This window comes from Bos grunniens, chromosome 8 (assembly GCF_055505025.1).
Source record: "Bos grunniens cultivar Pamir isolate PY7600 chromosome 8, Bosgru_T2T1.0, whole genome shotgun sequence".
Taxonomy (NCBI): domain Eukaryota; kingdom Metazoa; phylum Chordata; class Mammalia; order Artiodactyla; family Bovidae; genus Bos; species Bos grunniens.
In genome coordinates, this window is record NC_141172.1 from 192,563 (window position 1) to 210,015 (window position 17,453).

At 46.9% G+C, this 17,453-nt stretch overlaps 1 long non-coding RNA gene and 1 other non-coding gene across 2 annotated transcripts; both read right to left on the reverse strand.

Moving 5' to 3' along the window:
* Positions 1-3,549: 3,549 nt before the first annotated feature.
* LOC147366537 (uncharacterized) lies at positions 3,550-17,028 on the reverse strand. The gene is made up of 3 exons (XR_015168852.1): positions 10,885-17,028; positions 6,380-6,544; positions 3,550-4,438 (listed from the first exon to the last, which is right to left on the reverse strand). It is a non-coding gene; the product is annotated as an uncharacterized LOC147366537 (long non-coding RNA).
* Positions 13,915-13,986, reverse strand: TRNAH-AUG (transfer RNA histidin (anticodon AUG)). Its single transcript has one exon. It is a non-coding gene; the product is annotated as a tRNA-His (tRNA).
* Positions 17,029-17,453: the final 425 nt, after the last annotated feature.

Genomic DNA, 17,453 nt, shown 5'->3' on the forward strand with positions numbered 1-17,453 from the left:
AACCCCCAACCTGCTTAACAGATCAACTTTACCATTGGTTAAGACCCTCATACATGTGATATCAAGGCTTATCTTTTAATAAAAAGCACATTTATATTCATTTCTTCTTCCAATTTTAATAAGATTCTTCGAGAAGACTTTTGTTTGGCAAAACCACATTGGGAATCACTGCTAGAGTGTATATTTGTTGGGTACTTTTCTAAATTTCTTCTTCCGGAGAAAGTTTCTTCTAGAGACACATGGATATATGTAGTTCTTCTGTCCCTCACCCACAATTCCAAAACCCAGACAGCACTGAAAAGGGGAAGTTTTTGTATTAATAACCATGTCGGAAGCAAAGTTTGTTCTGACCTGAACTCATTCAGAGTCAAAACCTGACCTGAGCTGCATGAGCCTGTGTTAAGTTCAGTTCATTGCATAAATGGTGTAAATGTAAATGCACTTCTCTGAAGAAATACGAAGATGCAGTACTCCAGAGTGTAGCCCTGGACCACACTTTATGTGCTCTACAGTACATTATCCTTCTGGAATCTGAAAGAGACCTGAGTTCTGAAACACATGCGGTCTCGCGAGTTTCGGATTAGAAGTCATGGCTCAGTAGATATACGTTGAATAAATGACCAAATGTCTGAAGGACTTCACGATAGAGATTTTCTCTGCTCACCCTGGCCAGCTCTATCACCCTGTGGGACCTGCATCTATGCAGAGAGGAGCTTGGGTCCATAACGCCCATGGCTTCCTCCTCTCCTTTGTGGTGTGTGGTGATGAGTGGGATTTCACCACACCATCCACACGGCCCCTCGTCCCTCCCTTCAACCAAGACTATGTGACCAGTGTTGCCAGCAGGCTCTGTGTGGGCACAGAGAGGTAGAGAAGAATCAGACTCAGGCTCTGCCCTCTAACCACACCTGTTTGTGCACAGACAGCAGACTGGTGCTTGCTAGAGGTTGGGAGGGAGATGGGCTACAGGGAAATGCGTGGAGGGGGTCAGAAAGGATACACTTGCAGTTATCAAATAACCAAGTCCTGCGATGCACTGTCCAGCATGTGACTGTAGTTAGTAATACCATGTTGCATACTTGAAAGTTGCTAAAAAGCTTTGTAATTATGGATGGTGATGATGATAACTAGACATATTGTGCTGACCATTTCACAATATAGACAAATACCAAATCGTTGCACTGTACACCTGAAACTAATATAATGTTATATGTCAGTTATACTTCACTAAAAATAAGTAAGATTTTTAAAAGAAACTGAAAACCATGAAGGGCTTCCCAGATGGCTCAGTGATAAAGAACATGTCTGCTAACGCAGGAGACGTAGGCACTGGTTTGATCCCTGGGTCGGAAGAGCCCCTGGAGGAGGGGGCATGGCAATCCGCCCCAGTATTCTTGCCTCGAGAATCCCATGGACAGAGAAGCCTGGTGGGCTCCACGGGGTCGCAAAAGAGTAGAACATGACTTAGCGACTAAACAACAAAACACCAACAAAAACCATGAAAAGAATAAAAATAAAAACGATTTGTAATACTAACATTATAAAAGTAGAATGTTAGTAATCTCAACTATCTTCTCCTGTATAAAATGCCCCCACGTTTATTAAACTCTTCACCCTTCCAGGCTCTGAGGACACAGAGGACAGACCATGTCTAGACACCCCGTCTGGCAGGAGCCTGGCCCCCGAGGAGCATGCATGCCATCCTTACTGAGTGGGGAGAGAACACCTGTCTCTGGTCGAGGAGCTGTCCCAAAGCGTGTGTGTGTGAGCGGGGAGGGGGTGGATTTGTGTCTCGGGAGGGAACCAGGGCAGGGAGTTCTGAGGGGAAGGCAGGGTGTGTGCAGAGGCTTCAGACTCGAGGTCGTGTGCACCTGGACCATGAGGCCACAGGGGACGCCTGCAGGTCCAGGGGCCGTGGAGAGGATGACGTTTAGAAGTCACGGTAGGCCAGGTGGTGACAGGACCGTGCTCCCGGCGTGGAGTCCATGCCCTGCCTCCAGGCAGCCAAGGCTGCTGTTCAGCCTCCAAGTCATATCCAGCTCTTCGCTACCCCACGGACTGTGGCACGCCAGGCTGTAGACTCCCACTCCAGGCAACCAGGGACCTCTGACTTATTTTTCTTTGTAGAATTCATTGTTTAATTTTAGGTGTATAATAAGGAAGGTGTCCTGTGAATTATATTTACTCCATTATATATGTTTCATTACATAATTTTTTATTTTGTATTGGGGTATATAGTCAATTAACCCTGTTTTGATAGTTTCAGGTGAGCAGCGAAGGGAGTCAGCCATACATATCCATGTATCCATTCTTCCCAAACTCCTACCCCATCCAGGCAGTCACATGACACTGAGTTGAGTTCTCTGTGCTGTACAGTAAGTCCTTGCTGGTTATCCACTTTAAATATAGCAGTGTGTACACATCCGTCCCAAGCTCCCTAACTATCCCTTCCCCCTCATCCTGTCCCCTCACAACTATAAACTTGTTCTTGAAGTCTGCGAATCTCTTTCTGCTCTGTAAGTTCATTTGCATCATTTCTGTTTAGATTTTACATGTAAGGGACGTCACATGGTATCTCCCCTTCTCTGTCTGACTGGCTTCACTCAGAACGACAACCCCTAGGAAGGACACCTGACTTAACAGTAGCCACTGGCCCGTGAGCCCTCCTCCTGGGTAAATAGTCTGTAGGAGAACAAAAGTGCTGAATCTGTTTCCCACAAGATGCCCTTCAAATCTGCAAATAAGGAACATGTCTGTCTGGCAGGGCTGGCCGCAAGTGAAATCCTGAAGAGGGCTCTGTGGACAGTCCCCTCCCTCCCACCGTCTACTCCTGCATCTCACGCCCACGAGACCCTGGTGATACGGTGATGCCCAGACTGGCCACACAGCATGAGAAAAACTGGTAGGCATTTCTTTCCAATAGAAGGGTGGTGTGCTAGTGATTTCCTCTTCAAGTGTTTGCTGCTACAGGAGAGTAAATAATAAAGTACACAACAGAGGTACCATTTTCCCCTGCCTCTCCCCTGAGGACCTGTGCTACATTCCATCTGCTCGAAAGCTGAAGGGCGTCCCAAGGACAAAGCGGTGACATGGGTTGTTCACATGCAACCTCCGGGCCCAGCATGGTGTCACTGACGTGTTTTGTGAATTCTGCTTTAATGAATAAAATCTACAGGTAGCAAGGCAATGATTCTAATAATTGCCTGCCCATTCCTTTATAGAGATATGGAACAAATGAGGGTTAATTCTTAATTTTTTGAATTTTCAAAAATTGAAGTATAGTCAACATAAAATACATGATAAACAGATGTACAACATAGTGATTCACAGTGTTTGAAGGTTATATTCCATGTATAGTTACTGTGAAATACTGGCTGTATTCTCTGTGCTGTACAATACATCCTGGGAGCTTATATTTTACACCTAATAGGTTGCACCTCTCAATCCCCTCCCCCTACCTTTTCCCTCCACCATCCTCTCCCCCTGGTAACCACTAGTTTGTTTTCTATATCTGAGTCTTCTTCTTTTTTGTTATATTGACTAGTTGGCTTTATTTTTTATATTACTCACACTGTAAGTGATACCATACAATGTCTTTCTGTGTCTCATGCATTTCACTTAGCATAACGCCCTCCAAGTCCATCCAGGTTGTAGAACATGACAAGTTTTGTACTTTTTATGGCTAATATTCCATTGTTTTTATAGTATGTTTATCCATTCATCTGTTGATGGGCTCTAGGATTGCTTCCCTATCGTGGCGATTATGAGGAAGTATTTTCGGTCATTATCAATCATGCTGGGGTACATGTATCTTTTCAAATATGTGTTCCTGGTTTGTTTTTTGGGGGGGTGATATATACTCAGGAGTGGGATTTCTGGGTCATATGATAGTTCTATTTTTAGTTTTTTGAGAAATCTCTGTTTTCACAGTGGCTGCACCAGTGTATGAGGTTCCCTTTTTTCCATGTCTCCACGAACATTTGTTACTTGTGTTTCTTTTGATAATAACCATCTGACAGGTATGATAATCATTCTGATGAGTATAAGGTGAGATCTCATGGTTTTATTTTGCATTTCTCTGATGATTACAGTATTGGGCATGTATTATTAATTCTTGAGAAAAATTTGGAAGCACTGAGGGGAAGGAAAGGTATATTTACATCCTTTGATTGAATAGAACTCTAAGTGAGAGTAAGAATTAACCGTATTCTTTGGCCTGAAAACTCTCTCTTGCCTGTTATCAGCTTCAGAAGGCTGGGATGTGATTGACGGGGACTTTCACATCCCTTGGTGTGGCCACAGTCACAGGGACACGGTAATGAAAAAGGCAAGGATATTGACACAGCTTGATCTGAGATGCTCTTCTGAACACCTTCATCTGTGTGCCACTGGACTCCGCTGAAAACTAAGGCATGATGTTGCCTTCTTTAGGTGTCTCCTGAAAATGTAGATACTTGGAATGAGTCCGACATGAAGCCTCAGCCACAGAGGTTAGGTAAGTGGCTCAGAGTCACACAGCTAGCGTGGAACAGCCTAGAATCTGAAACTTGATTTCTGATTGGTTACTCACCCACACACCTCCTGTTGCCTGATTACCATCACATCTGTCTGTCTGCTTTCACACACAGTGGCGCTCACACGGCCCACAGAGCATGAAATACTGACTCTCTGGTCCTCCACAGGAAAGGTCTGACAACCCGTGGCTGAGATGATTGCTGTATACGTGCAGGAATTGGAGACACAGCCCAATGTTTATATTTGGTGCCGGAATCGACCTCAGGATGGGCAGCGGGCCCCTCCTGCCAGAGGAGCAGACACCTGGAGCACGGACCTCGGCTCACCAGGTGGTATGGGGGACACCAAGAAACGTGTCAGGCCACCAGCCACACCCGTGAGCCTCTGACCTACTCCACCTGCAGCTGGTGAGTCCCCAGAGCAGCCAAGAGCTATGGGGATGGCATCAAACATCAAGAACTAAGTGGGAATTTACAATAACCTTGGTGGAGAGATGTGTTAGGACTTTGGGATTAACAGGTACTGACGGCAGTATATAAAACAGACGAACAGCAAGGACCTACTGTGGTAACATAGAGTTATGCTTGATATCATGAATCTGAAAAGGAATGTGTATATATATACACACCATATATACATACACACTATAAGTGTATGTATACACACATACAGATACTATCTATCTATCTATCTATATATATATACTTTGCTCTATACTTACTTCAATTTTATGAAATTGTCAAAGAATCTTTTTAAAAATTAAAAAAAAAAAAGCAAACTTGGAAACACTTAAGGTGTTACAGCTCTGCCAGGCTCTCCCCAGTAGGCCGTGTGTCCTGTGAAGATTAAGGGACCAGTGGGGCAGGTGGGGGAACGTGCAGCTGAGCTGTTTTTTGCGCTGGTAAGTCCTCTGTGTGACTCGTGTCCAGATAGATGCTTTCTTTTAAAATAGAAACATAAGCAAGTGGACAGCTTTTAACTGTGCACCTCAGTGAATCTTCACCATGTATGGGACTGAGTAGCCAACGCCCAGGTCAAGGAGCAGAATCTCTCCAGCACTCAGAGGCTCCTCTGAGCCCAGGTCAGTTAACAATCCCCTACAGAGACCAGACGTTCTGACAACTGTCACTGTAAATCAGTTGTGCCTGGTTCTGGAGCAGCAAAGGAGCGGAATATGACAGTGTGTGCTCTTTGTGACGGGCTCCTTTTGCTGCGGACAAGCCACACCAGTTCAGCATGGGCCCCGCTCCCAGGTGGTGCTATTGGTAAAGAAGCCTCTTGCCAATGCAGGAGACGTAAGAGATACCTGGGTTGGAAAGATCCCTGGGAGGAGGGCATGGCAACCCACTCCAGTCTTCTTACCTGGAAAATCCCATGGACAGAGAAGCCTGGCTACAGTCCATGCGGTCACGAAGAGTGGGACGTGACTGAAGTGACTTAACATGCACGTGCCCTCCCTGGGCTGTGAAGGCAGCAAAACAGCACGAGGACAGAAGAGACAGGAGGTGGCCGCCCCACACTGCCGACCCAGCCTGGCCCGTGGCCCAGTGCGGTTTCACCAGTGCCCCTGAGCCCCTGCAAAAGCCAGCCACGTCTGCTTTCAAAAGGCAAGTGTTGTCTGTTCCCTCATAGGGGAAGAGCCCCTCCCTGAAATCGGCACTGGCTCAGCCCTGCCTGCTCCGCATAAACACCACACATTCTGCGCTCTGCTGTCTGAGATCCCTCTGATTTACTGAAGGCCCACACCTCACCTTCAGCCCTGGTGCCCCACTGCTGCCCCTGGAGACACAGGATTATGGCACAGAAGCAGCCCCTGCCTGTGGACAGAGCTGCCCAAAGCTGCCCAGGTGATACCTGCACTTACCTATGCCCAGCACCGAGGGCACTGCACTCTCGACAGTGTACCCTGGAAACTGCACGCCAGACACTGCAGCCCTCATGACAGCTGCTCAGGCTCCTATCCTGAAGCTTGGGGCTCTGAAAACATCAGATAACTGGAGTCTCCCCTCCACACTGAGTCCTGCTCCTACTGGGATACACGATAGAAGAGTCAGCTGATGGGAAGACACACTGTCCCGTGTCTTACTGATAAAGCGTCAGTTGGTGGATACATCACGTCTGCAGCAAATGGGCTTCCTAGGACAAACCCTCGAAGGAGTCACAGCACTGCTCCCCAGGCTTGTCCTGACTGTGTGTGGAGGAAGCCTGCTGTCCCTGTTGAGCTCATCTGAACCATGTGACTGTCTGGTCCCCAGGATGTGACGTCACATCCTGATACTGATGCTTCAAACAGTATTTATAAGCATAAACGACTTCCATTCAGGAACAGTCTCCAAAAGTGGACTCTAAGAACAGAGAGGAGGGAAAAAACTGCCAAAACTTGTAAATGATGGATGAAATACACTGTTGTTCAAAACTGAAAACTGGAAAATTGCTTTCTGCACTTGAGATTGTCAGTTAGAATAGGAAAAAGGAGTCCAGAATGGTGCTGCCTAAAAGACAAGGAAAGGAAAAGCCCGCAAAAATAGAACAAAAGAAGGTCCGAGGACTGGAGTGAGAACCTCAGGTAAAACAAACAACCCTCCTGGCTAGACCAATTCACACAGGGCAGGCTCAGGGGAGGAGAAAAAAACATATAAAAAGAGCAGCCAAAATTGGGCCGGGGGCCTCTTCTCTTCGCGTCTTTTGGGTTGGCATGCCCTCATGCCTCAAGGATCTATTTTCCTTTACTTTCTAAATAAAACTGAGCTGTAACGTGGAACTGTAACATAGGTCCATTTGAGGGCTCTAACATTGGTCCGTGGGAAGGCTGTAACACTTGTCCACCCGTTGCTTCAAATTTTTGTTGCGATGAGACAGAACCGAGGAAATTACGCACTCCCCTGACACGTATGGGGCTGTTTCTCAGATTTAACCCAGCTGAAACAACCTTGGCTTTGGCCCCACAAGGAGGAGGCCAAGCACAGTAGGAGCCCAACTCAGCAAAAGCTCCCACGGTGGAAGCTGAACACGAAGAAAACCCAGCACAGGGGAAGAGACAAGAAGCCCAACATGCTGGAAACTGGGACAGTGAAAAACAAACTCAGCAGAAAGCTCATGCAGCTCAGTTTCAGATTCCAGAAGACCTCCGGTTAAGGTAGGAGGTCCTCACTCCTATGGCTGGAAGGACATATGGCTAACAAAATCTGAATTCCTTTACAAACTCTTGTTTTCTGTTTCCTCGAAACCCCCGTGAACAGGTGAGCAGCAGTGGGTGCTACTGAGGGACTCTGGCAGGGGCTACTCCTCGGTGTGTCCCAAATGCTCCACTATCTGCTGGGCCCCAGTAGCTGTTACCCAAGTGGGTGGGGGTTCTTCTATCCTTAATCTTTTGTGCCAAGGATCAAGCCAATTAAAACTGTGAGCACAGGTCAGGTATTTAGCAGATTTTCCAGCAGGTTATGAAGGAGATTCCTCAGTGCGATTTTTCCACTGCTTTTTCCTCCTGTCCTTAAGTTCGTCTCTCCCAGGACTTGAGTCTGGCCAAAACCCATTGAGCCTGGCTTCAGGACCTAATGAAGCTCAGGCTCTGATGCCCCATTGCAAAAATTCAGTTAGAGACACAGCGATAGTAAGAGGTGGATTAGTTCAGATTCAGAGAGAAGCACATTCCACAGGGTGTGGGCCATCCATAGAGCCGTGGAATGTGGTGTGGCTAGCTTCCCCTCCTCCCACAGCTGGGTGATTTCATAGGCTAATGAGTGGGAGGATATCCCAACCACTGGGGAACCACCCACTTTTCCATCTTTGGACAGTGCCTTGGAACTGCCCTGGCACCTTTGGGTGTGTCATCTAACTTGCAGATTGGGGATCAAGGTTTAGTTGAATCTGACTTGTCATCTTGGACCCATTTGATTTTAACTGGTTTATGTTATGCCCTTTGGCTATGTCATTCTTTCAAAAGCTGTCCCCTGCCCTCTTCCCTCCTGCTTCATGCTCTTTTCCTGAGCACTGTCCAGGCCCACAATGTTGCCTCTACAATCTTCTGGAGGGACAACCAGAAAATAGCTGGCCCTTGGGAGGGAAATACTGTATAATATCCAATCCCTCTGGATATTCAGGCCTTCATCTTCCATATTTCCTACAACATGTGCAACAACAGCATCTCTCAGTGGATCTGCTAGGGCAGGTGATAGGCACACAATGCCTGCTAGAAGTCCGTCTGTTGGTAGCATCCCTTCAAGGGCAGTTGGGATTCTGGGGATAATGTTTGCACTTTGGCCGTTTGGGCCCATACCCTTACCACCCTTCTCCTAAAGTTACAAACATACCTCTGGATCAAATCTCCACTCTGCTTTTTTGAAACATCTGGTCTGTTGCCTCTTATCAATTTGTTCTTAAGCCACTTACTAACTCCTACAACCAGGACCCTGCCCCCTTGTAGGTAACATTGCTCCACCCTGCTTATTATTAAAATACTCAGAATGCCCCTAACAGGACCAGATAACCCACTCCTTTGTCATTACTTCTGCTATTACCTAAAGTGGGTCTATGACAATGAAATGTTTACCATTGGAGACACCCTAACCTGCTCTTATGGAGGACTAAGGGAGGAAATCAGTGACTTACATTCCCTTAGAGTGGTAAGAGGATAAGGCTTATACGGCTGCTTCACCAGGTTCCCAGTCTCAGGGCACAGGCTTGGATTTCTTTACATCATGATATCTATTCCCATCTGTGGTGAATAAACTGAAAATGAGCTAAAATTGCAACCCCTTAATCCTACCCAGCACTGGTCATGCTGGAGAGCTTGGGGATGCCCAACTCCAGTCCAGGGGTCCCAGGAAGTCAACCTGCCTCGACCTGCCTAGGGATCTGGTCCTCAAAAGGTTGTCAGGCCTCAACCTGCTCAGGGATCCACCAGTCCAGGGGTCCCAGGAGGTGGACATGCCTCGACTTGCCCAGGGGCCCAATTCTCAGGAAGCCAACATGCCTCGACCTGCCCAGGGATTCGATCTCCAGGATGCTGTCACACCTCAGCCTTCCTGGGGATCTGCACCCTGACCCCAGCTCTCAGGTTGCAACAGTACTGAGTAGGATAAGTTTCAAAAAGACTTACCCCTAAGGAAGTCCACCCATGGAAATTGAAGGAGGCCTATTAGTTTTTTCTTTTTCCTTTTCCTCCCTGTCATCACTGTCTTTCAGATGGTAAATAACCAATCTACTTCCCAACAGATGCCCTTGAGATGCATCTTTGATAACTGGAAGCTATTCGATCTTTTAACTCTGAAGAGAAGTCGTTTAAAATTCTTTTGTGTCACTGCGTGGCCACATCCTCTGGGGGACAAGGAACAATGGCCTGAGGATGGGAATTTAAATTACAATACCATCCTGCAGTAGACTTATTCTGCAAAAGACAAGGGACATGGACAGAAATCCCCTATATCCAAATTTTCTTCCGACTAAAGATATGAAGGAACTCTGTCTTAAGTAAGGGATTGTTGTATGCTCTAAAAGTGAGCCTACTAGGCAAATGGTGTTAGGCACAGACAACCAAGAAAAGGATCCCCGCCCTCCATGAAGGCTCACCTCCCATGGCTCCCAAGTTGCCTGGTGCTCCTTCCTTGTATCCCAACATGCCCCCATGTCTGGGAGCACCCCCTCTATAAAATGTCCCTTAGTTGAAACTGGAGGAGAATTCGGGCAAACCCGGGTCCATAAGCCCTTCTCCCTTTTAGAACTAAGACAGATCAAACGAGACCTGGGAAAGCTATACAGATGATCCAGGCAAATTATAGATACATTCCAACACATTACCTTGGCCTTTGACTTGACGTGGAAGGACATAATGGTCATATTTAGTCAAACTTTATCTGACCCTGGGCATGCTAGGGTCTTAAAGGAAGCCTGAAGGTTTGCTACAGGGCTTCACATGTCAAGCGATAAAAACCCAGTAGGGTAAACTGCCATCCTCTCCTCAGATCCTAATTAGAATTATAGTGACCCTGAGCACATCTGGGAAAGGGATCATTTTCTGACCTGTGTGAAAGCAGGACTGAAAGCAGTCCAGCAAAAAGTATTCAGCTATGCCCGGGTTTCAGCAATAACTCAGGAGCCCAACGAGAACCCCACTGCCTTTCTGGAGAGGCTAAAAGAGGCCCTCCAAAAGTTTACCAATCTGGAGACTCTTATGCCGGGGTCCAGCCCGGCTGATCCAGGGTATTCGAAGGGGAGACAGCTTCGGCGACTATTTAAATATTCATCAAAGATATAAAGAGTAATAGAATGAGGATAGCTCAGTAGGAAAATTCAGTGGAGAAAAGAGGCTGAGTAGCTTGGTTTACGCGGGAGACCAATAAAACTTCAAGACAAGAAGTTTGCACCACTTACGTAGGCCGCAGGTGTCCTTCCGTTCTCCTGAAGGAGAGGAGACACTGAGGCCTCCCTGGTCGGATCTTAGAAGCCCAGGCATAATTAGTAAGCACGGCAGGTTCTGCGCTCCAGATGGAGACTCAGCCAGAATGAGAGAGAGAGAGACATGGGGACACCAATCTTTCGAGGAACTGATCCCAATTCTTTATTTTCCAGAGTCTGTTTTTATACACTGAGATGTTATGCAAAAGTCACGCGGGGTCAGCAGTCCTGACTTTTATTAAAGTCAGGTGCTTCATACAAATGTATACAGAGGTCTTAGGGGTGTTACATCATCTTCTGGCCGGGGGGGCCTGCTGACAATTTATGACCCTCTCCTTGTGACAGTGGTCAGTCAACCAGAACACTTTTTTCTCCAAGGGTGATTATTCTTAAAACAGACGCCACCCAAATAAAGTTACATTCCTATAGGGTGAGGGTGTAGTGGGTTTTAGTTAAGGAAAGAATTTACTTAGCCTAAGGTCTAACGTGATTAATATCAAAGGTTAATACTTATTTCTTCTATATATTCATTAATGTGTGTAAGGGCAGGGGATGTGGAGACTTAGCAACAAACATTGGCTCAACAAATGAAAAACCCTTCACCAATACAATTTTTAATCAGCCCATTATACTTATACTAATAGTTTTCTAACTTTTCTAAGGAACCTGTTTTTAGAAGGTTTAAAGCATCTCGTGCCTCTCACGGTTGGGAGGCTGTGAGCAATCACATGTGGCTGGACAAGCCTGTCAGGCAGGCCAGAGAACCTTCAGAGGAGTTTGTAGGTTAAAACACTCCTATCACGCCCAGGAATTATTATTAACTGGAGCTCTAAGTTAACTCCTTCTCCGAAAGAGGTGGTGGGGGACAGCCCCCCATAAAGTCAGATGTGTAGGTGAGAGCACAAAGTAGTAAAGTAGGCAGGCTCTGGTTATGGGGGTAGATGCTCAAGGATTTCCAGGGGGACTCCTGAGGCTCGATCCCGCCTTTGCATATGTTGAGCCTCCTTCCTCATGACCTTTGTCATGGGCGGAGTGCCTCACGCCGGACCCCAACACTCTTACGAGGGACAGGTGATTTTAAAGGACAAATTCCTGTCCCAATGTGCATCAGACATCAGGATAAAGTTACCACAGCTACAGGAGCAGGACCCTGCTGCCTCTTTAGATGAGATGGTCCAGACAGCCATCAATACCTTTCTCTGTTATAACAGAGAACAGGAAAGGGAGGCCAACGCCCAGGAAAGGGAGAAAAGGAAAGAGACAAGGCATGCCCAGATGCTAGCTGCCCTCCAGGGGAAGCCCTATGGCAAGCCCTGAGTCCTTGAAGGACAAGGCATGAGACAAATGCCTAATCTGTAGACAGGCGGGGCACTGGGCCAAAGAGTGTACAAACCATGACAAGTCTCCTAAAACGGCTTGCTACAAATGCCATCAATTGGGACATTGGGCAGCACTCTGCCCTCGGGACCCAAGAGCCTCAAGGTCAAGCCCTCCCTCACGATGGTTCAATAGGACTAAAGTGGCCCTCTCCAGCTAGCCCGCCTGTCATAGATAACCATCATGGAGCTGGAGCCAAGAGTGCAACTGGATGTGGCAGGTAGGTCCGAGAATTTCTTGGTTGACATGGGGGCTACCTACTCTGTCTTGATCTCCCTCTCTGGAGCCTTCTCCTCCCAAACCAGTACCATTTTGGGTGCTACAGGAAAAACAACTACTAAAAGATTCACCCGAGCACTTCTTTGTTGCTGGGAAGGACAAATAGTTTCCCACCAGTTTCTGGTGGTCCCTGAGCATCCTACTCCCTTATTGGGAAGAGATATACTCACTGAACTGGAGACCACCCTTGTGATGGGAAGCTTTTCAGCCCCTAGGGCCCTACAGCTTCTGGTTACTACTGAAGAACCTGTTACATCTTCAATAGATGTAAAACTATGGGAAGACAAAATTAACCCCCAGGTGTGGGACCAGGGGATTCGTGCATGAGCCCACCAAGCTGAACCGGTCATCATTGTCCTCTGAGATCCCACTCAGTTTCCCAACCGGAAACAGTATCCCCTCAAAAGAGAGGCTCGGGAGGGACTACAGCCTTTAATAAATAAATTCCTTGCTTGTGGACTATTGGTCCCCACCAGGTCGCCATGTAACACCCCAGTCTTCTCAGTAAAGAAAAAGGATGGAACCTGGCAAATGGTTCAAGATCTCTGGGTCATAAATGAAGCTGTACTCCCCCTCCATCCCATGGTACCCAATCCCTGTGTAATCTCAAGAGAAATCCCAGCCAGTGCCAAGTGGTTTATAGTCTTGGATCTCAAAGATGCATTCTTCTGCATACCACTGGCTAAATAATCCCAGTATCTTTTGGCCTTTGAGTGGGATGCTCCAAGAGAAAAACACCAACAGATGACTTGGACAGTATTACCTCAGGGGTTGAGAGATAGATAGTTTGGGTAGGCTCATAGCTGGGATCTCCTAGATCTGGACCTGGGACCTAATGGGCAAATATTACAATACGTAGATGACCTACTAATCTGTTCTCCAGATGAGAAAAATGCCCAACAACATGCAATTCAGGTTCTAAGCTTTTTGGCAGAGAGGGGAGATAAAGTCTCCCGTGCTAAGGCACAGACGGTCGAGACAAAGGTCACTTACTTGGGAGTTCAGATTACACACGGGTCCAGGAGGCTGTCCTCTGATTGGGTACAAGGAATCCTCCAGTTGCCCTCCCCCACAACTCGAAAACAATTGTGAGCTTTCCTGGGGCTAACTGGGTATTGTAGAATCTGGATAACCAACTACAGTCTAATTGCCCAGCCCTTATATAAGAGCTTAAAGGGATGGGATGATTCAATCCCACTGATGTGGAAGGAAGGGGAAGGAAGGGGAAGTCGCTCAGTCGTGTCCGACTCTTTGCAACCCCATGGACTGTAGCCCACCAGGCTCCTCCATCCATGGGATTTTCCAGGCAAGAGTACTGGAGTGGGTTGCTATTTCCTTCTCCAGGGGATCTTCCCCACCCAGGAATTGAACCCGGGTCTCCTGCATCATAGGCAGATGCTTTACCGTCTGAGCCACCAGGGAAGTCTGATGTGGGGAACTCCTCAAAAGAAGGCAGAGGCTACAATAAAACAGGCCTTAACTTAGGCACCTGCCTTGAGGTTGCCAGACCCAGAAAAAGCATTCCAACTTTATGTCCACGAAAAAGAAGGAATAGCCTTGGGAGTGTTCACTCAAATGTTGGGACCTGAGCCCCAGCCTGTAGCTTATTTATCCAAGAGGCTCGACCCAACCACCCAAGGCTGGCCTCCCTGCCTTCGACATCTTGCAGCTATTGCAATCCTGATAGAAGATGCTTTAAAACTCTTTTGGGGGCAAACTATTTTTACCAACCACCAAGTGAAACAACTCAGAAATGGGAGAGGCCCGTTATGGATGTCTGATCAAAGAATCCTCAGATATCAAGTACTGCTGATAGAAAATCCAGGCCTCACTATATCCCCTTGTGAGGTTCGTAACCCAGCCACCCTCCTGCCTCCCCCCGAGGGCTCTCTCCCTTTTCACTCTTGTCTAGAAACCTTGGACCACTGGACAAAACCCCAAGAGGGATTGTCAGAAGATCCTCTGACCAATCCTGAGGAAATCTGGTACACTGATGGAGGCAGCTTTGAATTGGATGGAAAAAAGAAGAGCCGGGTATGCAGTAGTCTCCAATTTTGCTAAGCCTCTGCCACCAGGTACTTCAGCCCAGTTGGCTAAGCTCATAGCCCTGACTCGAGCTTTAGAGCTGGGAAAAGGAAAAAGAGTAGCCATTTACACTGACTCCAAGTATGCCTTTCTGGTGCTACATGCACATGCGGCTGTTTGGAAAGAAAGGGGCCACTTGACTGCCTGAGGGTCCCCAATCAAATATGGTGATTTAATCCTTAGGCTCTTGGAGGCAGTCCATCTGCCCACTGAGGTTTCAGTCTCCCTTTGTAAAGGACACCCAAAAGGGAGCACGGAAGTGGCATGAGGGTACGAAGCAGCCAATCATGCAGCTAGGAGAGCAGCGTTACAGAACAATCACCTAATAGGGTTGCCACCTCAGTTCCACAGACTAATTTGCCAGAAACTCCTTCATATACTGAAGGTGAGACTCTGAGTGAGGGCTTTCAAGATGATCATATGGGGTGGTTCCGCAGGAGGGACTCCTTTTTCTGCCTGGGAACCTCCACTGGAAGTTGGTTAACTCCCTACATGCCACCACTCATTTAGGGGAAAAGGCCCTCCAAAGATTACTAGAAAGGTCCTTCAGAGGAACAGGCCTCCAAACAACTATAAGGCAAGTGGTCCCCTCTTGTCCCACTTGCCAATTAAACAATCCCCAAGGAACTTGAAGACCCCAGCTGGCCCAGACCATCCAACGACGTGGGGCCTACCCAGAAGAGGACTGGCAGATGGGCCTACCCAGATGACAGTTTCTCAAGGGTGTAAATACCTATTAGCCATGATAGATACATTTACAGGATGGATTGAAGGCTTTCCCACCTGGACTGAGAAGGCTGAGGAGGTGGTAAAAAAAACAAACTGCTCCGTGGAATCATTCTGAGATTTGGTCTGCCCAGGTCATTACAAAGTAACAATGGGACATCATTGACTTATAAGGTCACCCAAGGGGTCTCTCTTAATTGGGCATTACTTATTATCACCATTGTGCCTGGAGGCCTCAGTCTTCAGGAAAAGCAGAAAGAGCCAACCAATTATTAAAATCAGCAATAAAAAAGATAACCCAGGAGACCTCCCTGGGATGGAAGGAGGCTTTACCAATAGCTCTCCTCCGCACCCGTATTGCCCCTAAAGAACAGGTTGTTGGAGAAGTAAATGGCAACCCACTCCAGTGTTCTTGCCTGGAGAATCCCAGGGACAGAGAAGCCTGGTGGGCTGCCGTCTATGGGGTCGCACAGAGTCGGACACGACTGACACGACTTAGCAGCAGCAGCAGAGTCATCCTGGATGGAAGGGGAGTGTGGGGGAGAATGGATACATGTGTATATGTGTGTATATATACATATATGTACATGTATATACATATGTGTGTATATATGTGTGTGTGTATATGTGTGTAGCTAAGTCCCTTTGCCTTGGTCTACCTGAAACTGTCACATTAATTGGATATACTCTAACACAAAACAAAACATTTAATAAAAAGTAAAATAGATGACTATTAAGGACTTACTGTATAGCCCAGGGAACTCTACTCAGTACTCTGTGATGATCTATATGGGAAAAGAATCTAAATAAGAGCAGATATGTGTTTATGTATAACTGAGTCAATTTGCTGTACACCTGAAACTAACAGCACTGTAAATCAACTATTCTCTAATAAAAATTTTTATAAATCAATAAATAAAATTAAACTAAAAAAAAAAAAAAAAGAACAGGTTGGTCTTAGTCCTTATGAGATGCTATATGGGAGACCTTTTACTTATGTCAATGATCTCTTCCTAGATCCAAAGGCTCAGACCCTCCAGTCTTATACCATGGCCATTGGGCAATTCCAACAGGATATGCACTTGTGGGATGTCAACCAGGACCCAAATGATAAAGAGTCACCACTATATGTTCCAGGGACTCAAATCCTAATTAAAGTCTGGAAAGATGGGTCCCCAAAGGCTCAACTCCAGCCCACATGGAAGGGCCCCTACCTTGTAATACTTTTTACCCCCACAGCAGTCAAACCACCAGGACATAACTCCTGGATTCACTACTCATGAGTCAAGCCATTGAAGAAAACAGAAGAGGACACTCAATACTCTATGAGCCCCTGGGAGATCTCAGATACCTATTCAGGACTACAAATGAGTGCCATTCTAATGAACACCCCCAAAATTAAGTTTCTGGGGATAAGACTTCTCAGGACAGCTCTAAAGAGGCAGCACAGGTTGGCAGGGACTGTACTCCAAAACAGACAGGAGACAGATCTCCTGATCCATGAACAAGGAGGGACTTGAGCCATCTTGAATGAGACATGTTGTTTCTGGGTAAATACCTCCAGCTAAGTTAAAGAAAGTCTCACAGTCCTCAAGAAAAACATTCAGACCCTACAGGACCTCAAAGAACAAGCTGGAGAGTTCTCGGGGTGCCAGGGGGATCCTCCTGGAGATGAGAAATTTGGAGGTGGCTAATGCCCCTACTTCCTGGGGCCTCCCTGGTGGCTCAGAGGTTAAAGCATCTGCCTGCAATGCGGGAGACCTGGGTTGAATCCCCAGGTCAGGAAGACCCCCTGGAGAAGGAAATGGCAACCCACTCCAGTATTCTTGCCTGGAGAACCCCATGGACGGAGGAGCCTGGTGGGCTACAGTCCACAGGGTTGCAAAGAGTCAGACACAACTGAGTGACTTCACTTACACTTTCACTGCCCCTACTAATCTCTGTTATCACCATATTGATGCTGCTTATTATTGTTCCATGTATTATCAGTTAAACTGTTGTGTCTCTGACCAGGTCAACAATCTACAGCATGCAGTGCCAGTTCAACAAGGATATATAAAACTATAGCCAACCACGGA